A 20,664-nucleotide genomic window follows, 5' to 3' on the forward strand; every position below is an offset into this window, starting at 1 on the left:
ACAGATTGTATATGGCCATTAATTTTTGTGGACTTCATCACACATGCTTTGACAGTAGACCACAATTAAAAACCCGTTAGCTCATTAAGTTGTTGCAGTCAGCAGTGTCTGCCAAGCTTAATGAAGCTAATGTGAATATCTCAAACTATGCCACAGTTAAGGGAATGTTCTACATAAAAATGCTCACATCTACCACTCTTCAGAAGTCAGCTTTTATGTTGAAGTCTACAGGCTGAGTTTGCTTTGCAGACCCTGTGAGAAATCAGTGTTATTGATTCTAAGGTTAATGGCCCATGGGTATAAACAACCAAAACCTTACTTTTTGCTTCCCAGATATTTAAATGCCAATTTTACAAACATAGCTATATTTCTGAATAAATCTCTTTGAGAAAATAACTTTTCAATGACAGTATTTGTTTAAAAGGCTGTACACCACTCTGGACAATCAACCCTAGTATTTTAGCTACCTGTTCAGCCTTGCCTAAAACTTGTCTTGATTAAAGTCATAGTGTGTGCTATACAACACAGAATTATGTAACAGGATGGGAATTCAAAAGGAAGTAAAATGTTCGAGGTAGAACAGGACTTCCACCCCCAATTTAAATGTATTCAGTGCAACTGTCTGGCACTCATTCACTTCCAAACCTGTAGGTCAGACTCCTTTTCAGCATGAAACAATATTTGGATTGAAATTCATTGCAAGAGAAGTCCCTAAGAAATCTAAATGAGACCAGCTAAAACATACCCAAGAAATATTCATTACTCTCCACTGACCACTTGGAACAAACATTTCTAAGTAGACATCTACACTTAGGTGAGAGTGATTCCATTTGGAACATTCAAACACTTACTATAATGCAAGTTTTACACCTTTTTCCCCAATGTTGCTTTAAACACTCCTCTTTATATTGGCAGAATTTTGGCTGAAAGTGACTAAATTTGTCAGCAAGAGGAATATTTCCAATAGTTCTTATCTATAGATAAATTTATAGTTTTAGAAGCAGAGAACAAAGGAAAAGAAAATCTTCTGTCTTCAGTAAAGGAAGGTGAACTATAAATTAAAACCTGCAGATTATTTTAAAATTCTAGGGGCACAAAACAAAGATATAAACTACCTCATTTACAAATGTGTTCCAGGAATCAGGGGGAAAAACTTGCTGTGATTTTGGCAATTTAGCCACATCTCAATCTGCAGCCTGATGGATGATTTTCCTTTTGGTTAATTTTTTTACAAGGTAAGAAGAATAGTTGCTCCGTTTTCACTTCTGTATCAACCTATATTCAATCACCATACCTATCCTGATCAGCTGTTGTACTATAAACTGTAAAAACCATACATATGCCAGAGATACATTATTCAAAAAAATGTCACACAACTGCCTTGCTTCAGGTATGACTATGGCTCTGTTTGTATGAAATATTACTTCTGCCTACACTGGAAAATACATTTACCATAATTTCAGACAGAATTGTCATAAAAATACATGCAAATATATCCTTAGCTGTTTAAATATCAAGTGGTTTATGACCTTAGAGATACCTTACAGAGAAATGAACCAAAAAGGCTGACTAAAGCACAAAACACTTGATAAGAAGCACTTCAAAGACTGCTCCAGTTCACTCACTTAATGACACTCATAAAGCAAATTGTGACTCCAGTATGATTTGGCTGCTAGGAATAATAGGAAAAAAATCTTGAATGCTTTATAAAGAAAGGAACATAATTCTAATATTATTAATATTTTCATTAATTGGGAGAGATGCACTGAATTAATTATACAAATGATGTGCATTCTACACAGATTTTTCATCTGAACAATTGTGACTCTCCAGGGTGGTGCCTGATTCACTATAAACAAAGAATGAAGATCAGAGAGACTCTTTTCCTCTCTTTTGATTGCACAAATCACAAATATTTGGAAAAAAAAATAAACAAGTAAACAAATAAAATGTGATTTTTTTTTCTTTTGTGGCTCAGATAATAAATCTGTGAAACATATGCCAGATAATCTGTTCTCCACAGCAGCATTTTGTAAAAAAAATATGAATTTCAGATGAAGGTTGCAGTGATTTTGGGGTTCCTTGTATACGTCAGCAACACACTGTTCAATAATACAGGGCCATTTGATAAAAATCAGCTGTTACCCACAGCAAGTGCCATTGTATTCATTTGGTTTTTGAGTACATGGAAAAGGATACTTCAGATATTTTACTCTTAGAGTCAGGACTGTCTGTACATATTTCTTGGAATACAGAGTCCAGTAGAAAGTAACATATGGAACAAAACTAGAAACACAGAGCATGGCATTTTATGATGGGAATCTGGATTGCATCACTGGCCATCACTATCCTCTGTAAAACTCATAAGCCTTTCAACTCATGGATGTGAAAGCCTGTTCCCACACTGAGTCAATGCTCAGGGGCACCCTTCTGACTACTTGCCATCCATCCTTCCACTCTCCATTGCATCTAATAATTAAAAAAAGATAAATTCCCCAAATTTGCAAGGACAATAATGAGAAAGCACAAAGAACCAGGCAGGTCATTCATTTTCAGGTAAAGTTAGAACTGAACAGGACACTCTGCCCTACAAACGTTATTATATGTCAGGTAATTGTGTCCCTACAAGAAAAGCTAAGACAGAGAAAACTGTTTTGCCTTATCCATCTCTTGCACATAAATAGGATGTGGAAATCTGCTTCCTCTCATTAAAATCTCTCAGGATTAATGGTCTCTACAGAGAACTCAATACACAAAGACTGTACAACATTTGTGGACAAGGAAAATAAACAGAATCCTTTTCTTTTAGAAGAATCTTTGGAGAATCATACTGGTGCCAGCTTTATTCAGCTAAGATCCTTCATCTGAAATATTCATTTTTCATTTTGGATTTTTAGAAACAATATATAGTAACCAAAATAATTTGCATTCTATCCTGTTCCAGAAAGCACTGCACAAGACAAAACTCTTCTGCAGTGCTGATAGCCCAGCCCAACTTTTCAAAATTAAACTGTGTTCCAAAACCTGATATAATTAACCAAGAAGGTCAAAAAGCCTGTTAGGCAGCAATCCAATCCTTTCCTCATAATCTGCCTTGCCCCACTCTTTTGGGCTGGGATGGCAGGAGGAAACTTTGCTTACAGCTATAAGGTGTACATGTCGACTCAGGGGGGGAAAAAGGCATGGCTTAAATCAGCTTTGTACTCCTCTGATACCAGGCCATCTGTGTACCAGCTGTCCTCTGGCGAAAAACAGAGCACACTGAATGTTTGCTGCAGGGTTTTTCACACATTTCTGTGCCTTGTCAGCAAACTTGTTCTAACGTGAGAGATTTGGCCGCTCACTTTACTCTGTTCTGTTCCTTTCTTACCCATGTATATACCCACACAAAGATCCTGTCAGGAGAGACCATTGCAGGGAAGTTACAAAAGAGATACCAGAATTTTTCACCTATTGCACTGTGTGCTACCCATCATCACTGTGTCTAATTATCTTGCACTTTGTATCTATGTCTAAGGTATTCAGGTGACTTTGTGTGCTATTCAACATTTTTTCTGTTTCCATTGCCTAAATGCTGTTAAAAGTATCTTTGTATGTGGTTTTTTTGTGTAGGCTTTTTTTTTTTTTATTTGCCATATTCTCTTTTCTCTTGTTTGAGTGGATTTGCAATAAAAAGAACTGCCAGTGCTTAGAGGCTGAGAGCATCATTCTCATCATGTTAGAGAGCAACCATCATGTGGCCACATCATGGGAACAGTAGGATGGCTAATTCACCTATTCTGTTCTAAAATTTGTTTTCATAGCTTTTTCCTTTTTTTTTTTCCAGCAGAGAAGATTTTGATTCAGGCATTTGTAGACCTTGTCCTTATTTCTTGGTCATGACAGTTAAGACAGTTAAAAAATCATACTGGTAAAGAACCTTTAAAATAACCAAGGTTTGTTGCACTGACAGCTCTGAAGAGTGAAGCAGGGCACTAAACTGTCACCAGGAGTCCAGCAATCACTATGGGAACTGGAGTATGGGGTAGCCTAAGCCATATTGTGTACCAGCAGGAACAGCATTATACAGCAATCCCAACTGGAGCTGACAAATGGCTCCCTGTGAGAATGCGCTCGTTCAGGATTTGCTGTGGCTAGCTCTTTGCTTGAAAAGAAGGGCTGTTTCTTGAGAAGCTGGAGGTGGGAAAAGGCAGTTTTAAACACTGTCATTTCCTGGTTGTCCCAGCTTAGCAAGAAGGCCAGCAAGATGCTAAGCACTTTGATGAATGGGAGCTTCAGAGGACAAGAAACAAGGTCGCAGGTAGATTTCCAGTGCCTCCTCTCTCCATTTTAGTTCAGTTTAGTTCAGTTTAGTTGAAGCAGTCATTGCTCAGCCAAAAGATTATTTCTTAGAATTTAGACACTTACTTTCTTTTCAAAGTAACTTTTTAGCTGACTCACCACTGAGCATGCAAATAGCCAAAGCCTGACAGCATTTGTGGATGTTACATTCGTTATAATTCATCCATTTGAAGCAAACCAATGCACTTTTTGGGACAGGACATCTCTGCAAAAGATTTTCAAAGGTGTTAGCAGCCTCCAGCCTTGAGCACAGCCTCCAACTGCCAGGACCTTCCACCCCGGGGAAACCCACGAGGGCATTATTTAACATTATTTAACAATGTTAATTTTAACAAAGCAGTTTCAAAAATGCATGAGAGAGGTTCAGCATCATGAACTTAAACGTTCTGTTTCCAAACCTGCCTGTAAGGAGGATACACACACTCAAAAAAAAATTCAAAAACACAGACCCCATAGGTTTATATTAGGAAGCAAGTATTTTCAGAAAAAACAAACCTCCAGGGAAGGCAGACAAGGTGACCCATCCTTGTCACATGTCAAACCCACGGGTTTGCCCACAGGTCACACACAGCTTTGGAGTGCCTGTGGTTTCAGGTCAGGAAAATGCCACAGCAGAACGAAACAGCACTTTGATAAGAACTGATGCCCACATCACAAGTGATGATGTGTCAGCCAGTTCAAACCACTGAAGCCATGAAAAGAAGGCAGAGGCACTAGAGATGGAGGCTTTCTCCTTTTATTGAAAAACACTCCATCTCAAAAGAATGTTGTTCCAAAGGGATTCCTAGAAAAGGGCTCTGTGAAGCAGAGAAACACTGGACATAACAAACATCAGAAGAAAAAATTACTTGAAGTTTCACTGGAAGTCAGTCTAGCTCTAGCACCAGAAAAGGTTTTCTCTGCCTTTTGATACCTTTCTGGCTCCCATGCCAGCAGTCCAACCCTACATTACCAAACATCACTCATGCAGTTCATGCTGGGGTCATTCACAACCCTCTTGCTGCTACCAGCACAAGCAGCAGACTGCTAAGCACGCCGAGCCAGGCCCACCAGTGGATCCTGGCTGCTTTGTACCACTCCAGTGATGCAAAGCAGCTGTAAAGCAGGTTTAACAGGCCTGGTAAAAAAGCTTTGTTATTGCTTTGTGTTTCTGATACAGTGCAAAGCTGCCAGAGCAGCCCAAGGAATCTGATTCTCTACTTTCTTTTTGTAAAAAAAGTGGAAGTGTTAATCCTGACTTTGAATCCTGTGAAAATATTTAATAAAGTCCACGGGGAGGATCTTATATATTGACAGTTTTAAACTGAGTTAACTAACTCTTCTCTAGATACAACCTTCCTGTCAGTCTTCCTCAAAAGACTGGGTTGTTCCTTTTTAGTGGCCATTGAACTTTTTGCTGTTATATACATTCATGTATATCAACAACTTAAAATCCATCCTCATTGATCACAATAATTTTAATTGTATGATGACATAGAAAACACAAAACCTTCCAGGCTTCCTACATCATGACACATGGTCTTTTCAAGCAAGACCATGGTACATAACATTACCAATATGTGCATCAATAATACTGCATACACAGAACACACATATAGTTACACACTAACCCCAAAGCAAGAAGATATTGTGAAAATTAAATTTAACTGTTTTCATTACAGACCAAGAAGCAAGAGTTCAGACCTCTTATTAGACTCATGATTAAGTAAACTCCTGCTCTATGAATGCATAAATAGCAGAAAGATAAGAGACCTGAGGCACCACAGGCAGCTGGATGTGGAAATAGCCATACTGGTTTTGTTTTGCTGTCAGCCACAGAAAATTGGCCTATCTAGAGCTTAGGGGGACACCTTGGCTCAATCAGATGTTCAACCTTCTGAACTCCAACAAAGGTCTGAAAAGAGTCCTCTATCCAAAGAGTGCTGTTAAGATGGATGAGGTCCAGATTTAAATATTGAAGGCTGTATATCATCATAATTTGTCTACAGAGTCTTAAACCTCTGCTACATAAACTACTGTCAGATCCCACTAGAGAGCAAAACCTCCTTTCATTGCAAAGTTGTATTTGCATAATTATGAACATTCTCCTTCACCCCTTTCAAGTTTTAGCCATTCATTTTCAGCTTGACAGAAAAACTACTAGATAAAGCTATAAGGCATATTTTGTGGAAGAATTAATAGTCTACAATACACCTGTTAAATATGCTGTTATCAAAAGGCAAAGAAGACTTTGTCCTTCTGAAATCAAAATTACATAATTATTCAATGTCACTCTGAACAATAACAGCAAAACTGCTCTATAAAGACCCAAACTGGCAATCAATTAAAAATGTATATCTTTGTGAATTACCTATAACATCTACATACGGAACATTAGATCCTCCCATATCAAGATTAAACCCAGCCACTCCTAAACCCCTAGGAACCTGACACTAAGATTTAAATTATGAGAGGCACAGCTTTTCCTATATTGCCTCTCCTCCATGACTGGAATAACAGAATGTGCACTAGCCTCTTAAAATTACATTTTCTTATGGAGAGACTGAAATGTCTCAAAATACATTTCAAAATAGCCTGGAAAACATCTAAGAAAGTAAGTTCATGTTGAAAAAAAAACCTCTTATTATTCCTTTCCATTTTCTGTTCTCCTCAACTTGGTCTTTTATAGGAATATCCACATTCATAAAAAGTACTTGAGAATCTAATTTCTGTCTGTGCATCCAACTTGCACTGAAACCTATTGGAAATCGATAGGAATTAGGTATCTTGTCTCATTTCTGACTGTGGACTCGTGTTTGAGAACATTGAGGCACAGAACATTGAGAAAGAACAAAAGATGAAAGAACAACAAGGATGGAGAAGCTGGTGAGGAACAACATTAGGTGGCACAACCAATGCAGGTGAATGCAGTTGGTGCTGAGCACACCAAACAGCACAGCTCTCCAGCACAGTAAGGAAAATGAGCAAAGATTCTGGTCATCTTACTTGTCATCAGCCATTCAGATTCCCATAATTATAGCTGATTTTCTCCTTCTTCTTCCTTCTCCAATAAAGTTCTGTCATTTAGAGACAGTTATTCAATATCTTACTCATTGTGCTTCAAAAGGATCCTGAGGCAGGGAAATACTGAAAGGAGCTATACAAAGAATTTTGTATTCTTGCTTAATTTTGTAGGTCTGTTCAAACCCTGTAACTTCATAAATATACGTAACATTTTTGCTTTGCTATTTAAGTACTGCTCTGCAACAGGAAATTGCTTGAGGACAAAGAAAACAAGGGGCTGCAAAGATAAGAGAAAACTACATAACCAGGATCCAGTGACAAAAACCCATACCCCTCCAGAACACTAAATCAAGGAAGAACAGGAGGAACTGCTTAGATAAGAGACAGATAGGACAGTGCCTACCTGAAGAGGAATGCCAGGGCCTCATAACAATTAGAGACCCTTAAGTCAGCACGTGTGAACTGCACACATGTTAGGAGCCACAACACAGAAACAGCCCCCAAAAGGTTCTGTGGTTGCAGACAAGGGACAGTACTGAGTGGACAGGACTTGGAGGGGGAATTCACAGAGTCTCATATTGTAAAGGATGTATAAACTCGTGAGAAAACTGTTGAGGTGGACACACCATGGAGGTATGCCCTCCATTGCCCCAGCATTGTAATAAAGGAATGCTTTCTTAACAGTACCATGCTGTTAAGTCGATTTATTTGACTCAATACTCAGGCAAGATACTTTGGGTAGCCCTCAGAAGCACATGATGTAACACAATTTAGGGGAAGCATTCTGCACTCCATCATATGCCATTGGAAAAATGGCATAAAAGGAGGCACTGATCAACTTTAGGACTAATAGGGTTCAACTTAGATAGTCAAACAGGCATTTAGTGCCATATGATATGCCCTAGAATATATATGAGATAGCCCTGGCAGATGTGACAATGCCTGTGCCATACCTGTGTCCTTGCAATTTGACTGCTGAGGGCATCAGCTTCCTAGAAACTCTCAGTGAGACCCTTATTAAAAATCCTTCTTCCTATCCTAAAAAAAAAAGGTATTAATTTTCTGTATATTTACTGATTGTAAAGGTACTCCAGTGGGAATGTTTCAGGTGTAGCTGTCCATGTTGTAGATATTTAGTGTTATCTTATATGAATTCCATCTCTGATATCTAACAAAGTGTGAACAACAAATGAAGTGTTTTCAAAAAACAGGATAGCCACTACTTTTCCTGTTGCATATGGATCACCTGATGTCTGAATTCACCCCACAGTTTTCTTTCATTTAGCATATCGCAAGGCCTTTCTTTTCAGCTTGGCTGTATGCTTTCTTAAAAATCATGTTTCTTTAGAGCACTTCCCCTTTTGTTTCACTGGATGGACATTTGTCAACTTCTCCAGAAGAACATTTGGAAAACTCTGTAAACACATGCAGTGTGTTATTACAACTACCTCTTCTTCCCTTAGAAAGCCACAATAAAGGTCTTAATTTAAAAGTCTGAAAAAACAACAAATATTAGAAAACCAGTAAAACAGAAGTCACCATTTTATGGCAGCCTCCAAACATACAAACAATGCCTCCTCTTTAATAAGCTGTCTTTTATTTCATTTATTTTAAAGGAAAATAAGAATTAAGCAGAAAACTGAAGCAGAACTCATTCTTCTCTACACTCCAGAAGAAGAGTTGACAATACCAATAATTCATGTAAAGTGTGCTGTACTACATTGACATCTGCAAGGAGTTTTATCATTCTTTGATGCTGTTTCCTTTTATGAAGTGTCCTTCTTTTTCTTAGACTAACTACCCCCCCACCCCCCATTGTTAAATGAGAATCTGGCAGCACAGAGTACCCTGAACATTCTACCCTCAAACTGAAGACAAGCTGGAGGCTGCAAAGACTAGAGAACCTGAATTTTTCTCTTCAGCTGGCAGCTGATTTTGTTACTTTAGGCTCATCTTTTTGAAACATTACCAAGACAAAAGCACTAATGTCAATCCTTCACTGACCAGTACAAGAATATTATTCTCTTCAGTAACTCAGAAGAAATATCTGGATCCCATAGAGCAGACACAGAGGAAGTCTGTGCCAGGCAGAAGTTTAATTATCCAGCAGGATATTAAAATCCTGATATCAATGTTGTCAACATTTCAATAACAACTATGGTTCCAAGAATCATTGCTGCTTGGAATGTATTTTTAGTCACTTCTAATGTAATAATATCTCTTCAGCAAGGCCTGTTAATATTGGTTAAGTCAGCAGCCATATTAATCAGTGGTACAGATGGATAATTTCTGCCTGAAAATAGCAGCTGAACTGAGTATAACTTCTTGCCAAGTTCATGCAGGAGAACTACCTGCATTCTGAATTATATGCTTAACTTGCCCCTGATTCTACAACCAAAAAAGGAACGAAAATTTCTTGCAGAACTGCTGAATATGTTGCACCTGGGGAATCTTTTGGCAAGCCTCCACCTTGCACCCTGGCTTGCACACAGAAGAGCTTCTGCAGTTTAATTCAACTTCAGGCAGAGTAGCATTCCAAGAAACAAAAAACAAAGTGATGGATCAGCTGCCCCAATCTGCCCCAGGCTGCCCTGTGTTCAGCCACACCCAATATGATTCTTACAATGAAGATCACACATCTCTAGTGCAAACACACCAAAGCCAGCCCTCCTGGCCTGCTTCAGTCAGTGGAGAACTAGTTAATGCTCATTAGACTCCAGAGTGTCATTCTTCTCATCCTAAGGAAGGCTTTCAAAATAGGTCCAAAAAACCTCATCCCACAGCTCTGTTCTTTGCATTGACTATAAATGGAATCTTCCAGTGATCAACTCAGCTGAAGCTGACATTGCACGGCCAATTCTTAGGACAGAGTTTATTTATGTATGGCTATAGATAAGACAGAGGATTTAAGAGAGACTTGTGCCCCCTGCACTGGCAGCTGGAGGTCAGGTGGGAAACCCCAGTGTATGTGAGCTGTATATAAGCAATCATATACTAAACTGGAGAAGAATGAACCTTATTTCTTCTTTCTTTCTGTGAAAAGACAGAGACCAAAGTCTCAATGTTGAACTTACCACTCTGTTTTGTAGCATTTCATGGGATGGAATCACAGAACATTAAAATCATTTAGGTTGGAAAAGACCTTTAAGGTCTTCAAGTTCAACCATTAACCCAGTGCTGCCAAGCTCACTGTTAAACCATGTCCCTAAATGTCCCATCTACATGCCTTTTAAATAGCCCCAGGCATGGTGATTCAACCACTTCCCTGGGAAGTCTGTTCCAATGCTGAATAACCCTTTTGGTGAAGAAATTTTTATTAATATCCAATCTTCCATGAGCAGCCAGTTTCTCCAGGAGATGCTGTGGGAAACAGTGTCAAGGGCTTTACTAAAGTCTAGTTAGATACATCCAGAGCACTTCCCTCATCCACCAAGCAGGTCACCTTGTCATAGCAGACCTTGCCAGGTCAGTCAGTCAGGACCTGCCTTTCACAAAGCCATGCTGTCTGGGCCTGATTCCCCAGCTGTCCTGCCGTGTGATGGCACTTATGATTTGCTCCATGAGCTTCCCTAGCACCGAGACCAGACTGACAAGCCTGTAGTTCCTAAAACATCCTTCCAGCCCTTAGGTGGGCATCACATTTTTTTGCCTCCTGTCGACTGGAACATTCCTGGTAAGCCAGGGCTACAGGCAGAAAGGGGCCCAGTGAGCATTTCCATCAGCTCCCTTAGAACCCTTGGGTGGATCCCACCCAGCTCCATGGAGTTACATATGTAACATGTGCACAACAGAGCAGGGACAACGCTCCTCCCCTAAATCCCAGTGAATGCCCCATACAAATTGTGCATTCAGGACCGAGATGTTTATCTCCCCTGTCCCTGCACTCACAAGGACTGATGGGATGATGCTGCAAGACCTCTTAATGCCTGCTCCCAACAGTTTTATAACTGTTGCTGTTTGTATTTTTTGTGAAGTACAGGTGCCATGCCATGTGCATACACTCTATGCAGTAAAGCAGTTAAAGTGACATTTTCAAAGTTATCTAACTGAAATATTTTCAGTGAGGGAAGAAAATAAGGGTATGTTTTCACTGCAGATCATAACATTGTACATCAGGATTGGGCAAGTCAAAGCAGGAAATCCAGCACAGTTAGAGACATCTATACCTACCAGGCTAGTAAACTGCTTTGAATTCAATAGATGCTTGAAGCCATTGCCTGGGGCACAGAAAAGTTGCTTTTCTACCAGCAGCCCCTTTGAAAAACACTACCTTCCCCTTCCAGCTGGCAAAATTTCATTTTCAATTTAAGAATCTGACCCAAAAGGTCAAAGTGTCTCATGTCCAAGGGAGATTCCTGAAATAGCTGGTAATGTTAATTCAGATCCTAGAAACATTTTAGACACAAAACATAAGTATTAATATAAGTAAATATATGTAAGTATTAGTATAATTACTATCTGAAAAAAACTAAACATTTAACTAAAATTATTATATTAAGATACCTTATAAGAAATGGATACCTTTACTCACATGACTTTTGTCTTTCCATTAAATGGAAACTAATTGAATGCTCTATTAGTCAGATATCCTTACTCCAGCAAAATCAGAATGTAGAGATACACAGCACCTTACAAGTGAAGACTAGCTGTTTAATCAAAAAGTTACTACCTGTGTCACTGATTGTCCATCAAGTACTCTGCTTTGTTATCAGCTCCATCTCCTTTCCACTAAAAGGCAGAGGATGAAGAAGTCACAATGTCCATCAACGATTTCAGAAGTATGCTTTGATTTTGTCAATAAAAATACATATTAAACATCATCTCAAAGACATCATATAAGGCAGCAAACAAAAATTTGCTATATAGGTTCAGGTGCTTAAAGTTTCTAGATGAATTTTTTACTAACATGCTTGCTTTGGTTTATGATCTAGATAAAATTCATTTTATGTCTGTTTTATTTTACACTGAGCTAGCAAAGTTAACAGTTCCGAGAGCAGCTTTAACAAAACATTTGAAAAAAAAATGGTTCCACTGAAGATAATCTGTTATTAAAAAAAAAATCTACATCTCTTCATCTCTATTATCACGGAACTTTGCATCCCTCCTATCTTATTTGCCATGTATGCCAACTATCATCAATGAAGTAAATGTTTGCCTATTTCCTCTAGCTTTTATCCCAATTCTGCAACTTTCTCATTGCATGGCCTTGGGCAGTCATTTGCCTTATTTTGCACATGGTAAAAGAAGAGCATTGTCATCTACCTCAGAAGAGCAAATCCATCTACTTCATAAAGACGTTGTATTGAGTGACTGATAGCTTCAAAGAACACATTAAAATGCTAAGTGTTATTATTATACCTGACCATCACACAGTACCCCATAAATTATCCAATTGCCTGAAAATATATTCATTATTATTATTTTATCATGTTTAAGCTAGAGTGGCAGTTATGACACTTTCAAAAGCCATCTTCATTTACTATCAAAAAAGGACACAACGAGGCAGGAGCTATGGAAACAGCTGACAAGGAAAGGTCTCTTCCTCTGTTCTTGGAATATTAATAGTTTAGCCATAAGCTGAAAGTGCTGGCTAATAAATAAATCAGCACAGAATTTGGAGTTTGTTTTTTCTTAATGCTCTATACATTAGATTATGCCTGTTTCTGAAGTTCTTGGAACTTAGGAAAATTCTAGAGTGAGTGGCAGCACGAAATCTCAAAATGCTGTGTTATCACCTATCCTTGTTTACCCTACAGACTCTATTATCTACTGCTGTCTCTAAAAATGCATTTCTATTATAATAGCTCCAAAATCTTACTAAAGCATGCTGCCCTTCTAGAGCTACTGGAAATTACCTTGACATCACAAAATTTATATTCAGCACAGTATTCCCCCCTGCTGCCCACAACACCTCCCAGAAAGCCACATTCTGCTGCAGAACGGTTTAGAGGTTTTTGTGATTCATATACTCTGCCTCATGCCAGCCTTCCACACTGCACAGGCTTTCAGGCTGTGTTTTTAGAGCAGACTGTAAACTTTCCGCTGCCCCTTTTAATTGTCCAAATATCCAGCTGCTGCCTGAGCTCCAAAGCCAGCAAAGCGTTATGTGGTACGATACGACTAAAACTGCTTCTACTGATAGTGGGACAAGGGGCATTCATTGGCCAGAGTCCTCTTCTTTACATAAAGTGAATATCAAGTGGTGAATTGAAGGAAAATGACATGTTTTGATTTTCAAAGGCTGCTCATTCTTTTTTTCTCCATTTGAAAAATCCTGGCTGACAGAATTAAGTCTTCAAAGCTCATTTGGTTTCTATTTTTTTTTTTTTTACTGCCTGCTTCTCACCCAAGCTGTAAAATAAAAGAATGAATCAGCAGTGTATGCCCAATTAAGTCATGTTTACAAATAATTTCTCATTATCTGCTTAGAAATAATGATGATTTATGGTCATTCTGGGATGTACTGTAAGTTTTGAACTTTATATTTCAGACATAAAATCTATTATAGAGTCCTGGTGCTTTTGTTAAATTGTAGTCTCTCTCAGAGAGAAGCTCACTCAGACCTCTCAAGGGACTTTGTATATGTCAATTTAATTTTGAAATTCTTTAAATATATTTAAATATATGCATTTCCAAGCTCTTGTGGCCATAGTATATCTTAACTGGGAAAAAGAATAACACATAAATAATTCATGAGGCACTTACTTGCTGGGATGACAGAGAGAAGACAGAGAACCACCCAAAGCTTTAAAAAGTCTTACCCTCCTGCATCTCAGGACAAAAAATAGACAAAGCCTGAATTACACCATACACTGGATATGTCAGGTTTAAAATTAAGACAGCAAGTCTTCATCATCACTGAAGACATTTTGGGTATGTGCCCATTTGCTGAGCAGAAGGGGGAGGGAAGCACCTCCCAGAACTGATGTGATGGGAGAGTTGGGACTTCTCCCACAGAGTGCCCAAGCATGTACAATGGGCAAAGGAGCAAGGAATTCATACAGCTAATTCACAGCTGAACAACTGCTCAGTGGGTTGCTCTGATACACCAGGACTGTATGAAATTAGGAAATGTTACTTCATGCAGTCCTGAATAGAAGGAAGCTTCCTGACACAGAAAAGACATAAGCAAATGTTGTAATAGGACTAATAGTGGATTTACAGGAGTGAAAAGACCTATTGAATATACACACACAAAAGCATAATTTAATGTGTAAAGTGTCTGTCTCTTGATGAATAGGTTGGAAATTCAACAGTAAAAAACATGCAAATGGCCATAAGATTTTTAAAGGGATAAAGTCTGAAAATAGTCTGGTTTTCATTCTAATAGAGTTACCATGATCATTTTCCCATAAAGTCAAAGCTCCTTTATTGCTAATTGGGTTTGCCTGTAGAAAGCTTAGGCATTCAAACACTGTTTCCTTTCCTTTTATAATGTCTTGTTTTATAAAGTAGTCATTTTCATTCATGATCTTTTCTTTGATGAAGAAAATACGTTTAGATTCCTGTGGGGGGAAAAATAAAATACAGAAGGTAACAACTCTATTATTGTAATCAGTTTATGCCCACAGGTTAGGAAAAAGGAAGGGAGAGAATTGTCATCAGAGAGAGAGGAAATTCCCTACATGTTTTTCAATGTCTATAGCCAGAGTTGGCTCTATAATTTGCATTATCGTATCTGCATAGGAAATCACAACACATGCAACCCAACATTTATAATTTTCTTGTGTTCTCATGAGTGCTGGCCCAAGCAGAAGAGGTGTAAGTGCTTGCTTCTAAATATGGACATTGAAAGCAATAAATACTAACATGAAATGATACATTAATTATTTTTGAATATATGTATCTTATATTATCCCATTAATAGTGTAGGGTTATATAAAACAAGATGCAGTTATTTACTGATGGTACAGAATGTTTTTCTGCTGCAAGGCTAGTTAGCTTAAAATACCTTATGTACATTTACCCAGCAAAACATTCCTTTTATATCTTAAGAATCATAAAAAACTTCCTTCAAACAGCAGGCTGCTTGGCATATGAGTAGGAACAAGTTCAAAACATTGCCAGAATTTAAATTCTAATGGTTATGTTTCTACTTACACACAAAATTTGACTTTAAAATTCGTAGTGCTATCATAGCATGTGAATCAGCAGCTATGCTTTGTCTCAAACCTCATCTACACTGGACAAATGTACCATGACATCAACATTACATCTGCAGTGAAACACCACACCAGAGCTTCTTGTATGACTATATCTGGTGAAATTAAACCGGTGTTAGTAAGGTAGGATGTTTAGCTTTTACTACTGCTTCTATTACAGTTCTTTACCAAGACTGAAACTTTACTGCTCATAATTGTAAATACCCTTAGAGATAGAAAAAAATGGTTTTAAAAAAACAAAAACAAAAACAAAAACAAAAATTTATATAGTTAATTTTCTTTAAAAAGTGTGCCACATTCTGAGAAACATCAGTAAAAACAATGCTATAGTCTCATTGAAGACAGACTCCCTATCCAGAAATTTATCTTCTAGTAAGTTCTGACAAGGCTTTTTCTCTCTCCTGGCTAACCTCTCCTACAGAGTATCAGCTTGCATTCATCAGCTGTGCAAGGACCTGGGATGGAGAATTGATGAAGGTTAAAATTAATTTGTTTGGGGTTACCTGGGGTTACCTGTGGTCATGCTGTGGATTTGCTGGATTTGGTTCACTGTAGGGCTGTAAAGACACTTCTGCCAGCCTAGGGAGGATATGGGGTAGAACAAATGAGCTGATTTATTTTCAGGTACAACAGTGGGTCTATTTCAGGTAAACAACCCATACAACTGCAGTTATCTCTGCTTTCCACTTTGTCCTACAAATCCAAAATTTAATTCTCAACACAAAGTGCCAGTTAGCTTTTAATTTTTCTGTTATAATGGTGAGAGGTAAATGTACATACACACACACACACATATATATATTGTAATACATAAGCTGAGATCTTCTAAATAGCAACTAAAGTAGCATCTTTACCTTAAGACTTTTCATTTAAAAGTGAAAACATCAAGTCCCAATCTCTACTAGTGTATACAAAAGTAAGCAGCTTCTCTGACTTGTATACAAACTCTCAGTAGGAACAAGAACCCAAGGGAAGTAAAAGGGTGAAAACTTCACCCCATAATGTTCCTCCAGGAGACAATCGTGTAATAACCACTTGATAGTTTTAAAAGGGAGCTAGATATTAGTCACTGAGAAATTTGTTTTGCATCCATGACAAGTACTGCCAAGAAAAGCTACTTAGTCAACAGTAAACTATTAATAAATTATGAACTTTCTTCCAGCTGTCAGTATTTCTTCAAGGAGGGACTTGACATAAATCACTTACAGATATATTAAGACACCCCTGATTTAAGGTATCCATACATCTTCTGGCATTGCCTTTTTCTTTTTTGGCATTACTTTAGGCTTCATTTTGGACAGCCTCTTTGTTATATGTAGTACAGAAATTATGGATTCATGAACCTCAATATATAAAACAGGGGGTTTTAAATGCCAATTCTAGATGCTGTATTTGACATCTGATGCACAGTGCTACTGGTAAAGTCTTGGTAAAATGAAGCACAGAATATTCGGAATCAATAACTGGAAGAAATATCTACAGGCCATAATATGCTTTTTAGTTCTGGGCCTGAAAATTAGTCACTACTCTGACATTTCTTTGGCAGTGTTCCAGTTATTGGCCAGGACAGAGGTAATTTTTTAGCAGTAGCTGTTGTGGGTGAGCCTGGAGCCTTTGGGGCATGTCTGGGCTGTTTATCCATACCACCAGGGGCAGCAGAAAAGCACTCTCACCCCTGAGAAGTTGGGAGTGGTTGGCAGTCAGGAAAAAGCAGTTGGTGTGGGGGGTCCATTCACCATTGCTCAATGTCTCAGCATCACATCAAGTCAGGTCAGTCAGTGAGCCTTTTCTGCATGTATATCATCCTCTTCTTGTACACTTCTGTTATTGTTGCTGTTACTGTCTGGATTGGTATCTCATGGCTGTTTCCAGTAAATAGTTTTTGTCTCAATCCATCTTTTTAAACCTTTTTTGTTCCTCCAATTCTCAACCCCATCCTGAGGTGGGAGAGGGGAGGGGGAAAGGGGCATCTGGTTTGGAGCGTCTTAGGAAAAGGGGGTGGGGATGGAGGGAACTAAATTGCAGATAAAACACAAAAGGCAGCGATGATATTTTCGGTCAGGAAAGCAGGAGGTGAACTATGAGCTTTGTGGTGAAACTTCAAAACACCTGTCACATCCTCACTGAATTCTGCCGCATGGAGTTACAGAATGAATTCCCTTAAATTATTTGACAGGCAATGTTTGAAGTTCTAGCAAAAAGAGGAAAAAACATCACAAGCACTCCTCATCTGTGCAAGACAGATACATGTTCTGTTGTCCTGTTTTTCTCCTTCTGCCTGTCACTTCTTTCAGAGCTTTAAGCTGGGGCTGACTGAGCAGATCACTTGTCTGCTCAGGAAGAGCTTTACAAAGCACAGATATAAAAAATACCAGGAGAAATAGCCACTAAAATCTTCAGGAAATTAATGTGTAAGTTTTCACTAGAGAATCCAATATTGTTTCATCCAGATATTTCTCAGTCATTGCATATGCAAACTTCTCATAGCATAACCAGAGATCACTATTTAAGCAAAAGTTAGAAAATTCCCTGTGAATTATTTGTAACTCAAGAAAATATACCAGCAAGCCCTCTTGAGAAGCAGCAGCAATTCCAGTGCAGTAAGGACCTCGACAGCCAAACTCTACACCAGAAAGAGGTGGTCTGTACCACAACCTGGACCCTACCTAGCATTTCCTAAGTGCATACCAACAAAATCAGTGTCCTCTCCACTGAAAGTAATAAATTATTATGGAAATAGGAAATAATTCGAATTCTGAAAAAGAAAATAATGACACCAACACAAACTCAGTCAGGTCACAAGGAACAGTATTCCTGCTGTTCTAAAATGTACTGTCAGAGCATGTGCAAAATTTCAATGACCTGGTTTTATGCATGGCAGAGTAGTGCTCTGTGTAAGGGCCTTTGAACAAACCAACCACAGAAGGTGGTCCTTTACTGAGTCACCATTCATGGTTCCCAGAGCATGGACAGGCAGTGGAGAAATATTCTTAATTTGAGGAATGACAACATGTCTGTAAAACTGTCTGGTTTAAAAGCTTCACCCAGGCTTTCTGGGATAAAACTTGGGATTTTTTTCTTGAGAGGATAAGCAGCTATTATATATAGCCCATCTTGTGTTCATTAGCTAATGCCCAGCTGTGAGATCTGCTGAACTTCAGCATTAAACAGTCATTAGTGGAACATAATTTGGTGCCTTACAAACATTCAGTAAATACAGTAATGTTTATCAGAAATCTTCCACTAAAACTTAGGAAATAGCATTTTTTTCCATGTCTTCTGAGGACTGAGGTCAGAAATAACTTGTACAATATGCCAAAACAAAGATGATCAATCTGTCTGAAACTAGCTGTCTTGTCAAATACAGGCTAACAAACACCAACAACAAAAATCTGAGAAAGAAAAGCATCTAGGGTTGAAAGACGAAGCAGAGAAATTGGTTCAATGACAGACATTTTCTCTTCACAGACCATAAATCAAGTCTTCATCAAAGCACTTGGCTGTGGTCTTGAGCATAATGTGTAAATACTGTACAAAGTTTAAAATTATTTTTGTACTATTAACACATTTCCTGTGGGATTGGATCCTGCAGCAATGAAAAACTCTTATTCCAGGTTTACATAGCAGGTAACTGGCATTTAAAAGATTATGACATGCTAATTACTTTTATTTAGGTGCCCAGTCTTCTTGATGTCAGTAATATATTTTTTTTTATTTTAATCGAAGTGCCTATATAACATCTTGGCAATAGCCCAGCTATAAAAAAACCAAAATTTGAGATCTGCAATTAAACTTAAGTTCTCATACCTTCTGCTCTGTTCTTGATTATATTCACAAAACACAGTAGAAGAATCCAGCGGTTCTATAGTCAGAATTCCTTAGTTAAACTGTTGTCTGTACTCAGAAACTAGTATTGCAAGCAGCTCTGGAACACTTACTAATAAAATTATATAGAAATAAATAGCTGTTATTATTGATGAAAAAAAGAATGCAGAGAAAAAAACTGTTTAAAAGTTCATTCCAGCAATATTCAGGTTAAGGAGCTAGGGACATAACTAAGGAATGTAATGAACCATAAGAAATTACTTTTGAAAATTCAAGGCTGTGGCGATTCCTTGTAAGTAACTGCAGTATCTGCACTCACAGCTTGGGAAAGGGCATTCATGGCCCCTAAGCACCTGGTGACTACTCTAAAATAAAGAGCAGCCTGCAGGGTGCTACACAGAAAGCAGGGAGAAGGCGGTCTATTCCCAAGGTCTGGAGCCAGTCTTTGGTTCTACTGAGAGAGGTGACAACACATGGCCACATCTAGACTTCCACATTGGCCTGGGTTTGAACACAGTCATCCCAAATGCTCTGATCATCATCATCATGGAGCTATGATGATATCATCATGGATCTATGAGTAGCAGGCTTCCTACAGAGGCCAAGAGGAGCAAAAGTCAAGTCTTGGCAGTGCCTGATGGAGGAGATGCTGCCCAGGCTCTTCTGTCCACAGCAGTCATGGACCTCAGCTAGCTAACATAACTGGATTGTCCTCCTTCCACTGCTTCTACTGAAGCTTTCTTAGTCCTTGCACACAATTTAGACAACGAGAGAAACAAAGAGAAAATGGAGAAAATTTAAAGAACTAAAATAATTTGCAACCTCATATGAAGAAATTTTTAAGAAAATATTGCATTTGGCAACTGTGGAAGAGAGATTCAAGCTACGCTCATGCAGAAAGTGTCTATATAAAGGTAAAGGAATTGCTTTATCATGTCCATAATACAGGTCAATAGGTAAAATGAAGAAATCAAATATTTAGGGAACATCAGTCAAGGATGACTCTGACAGTCATATGTCAACAGTTTGGAAAGAAACATCCTCATTTTTGACCTGAAGCAATCCAGCTGAGGCAAGAAATGTGCCTGGAAACATGAAAGGCAGCAGGGAAGCATCAGCTACTCACCCTTGCATTGTCTGCAGCTGAACTGAGCTCTCATTGCTTTGAGGCAAGTATTAATCATCTGCTGGCACAATGGTATTACAACAATAAAACAGTCAGATTCTGAACAGTCTTGTCTTTTTCTTCCACAGAAAAATAAAGTCTGCCAGATTGAGACAGAATTGCAAACTCCTACTCTATACATGTACACATGTAAATAGCTTATTTTCT

The sequence above is a fragment of the Cyanistes caeruleus genome, chromosome 1, assembly GCF_971803275.1.
Source record: "Cyanistes caeruleus chromosome 1, bCyaCae1.hap1.1, whole genome shotgun sequence".
Lineage (NCBI taxonomy): Eukaryota > Metazoa > Chordata > Aves > Passeriformes > Paridae > Cyanistes > Cyanistes caeruleus.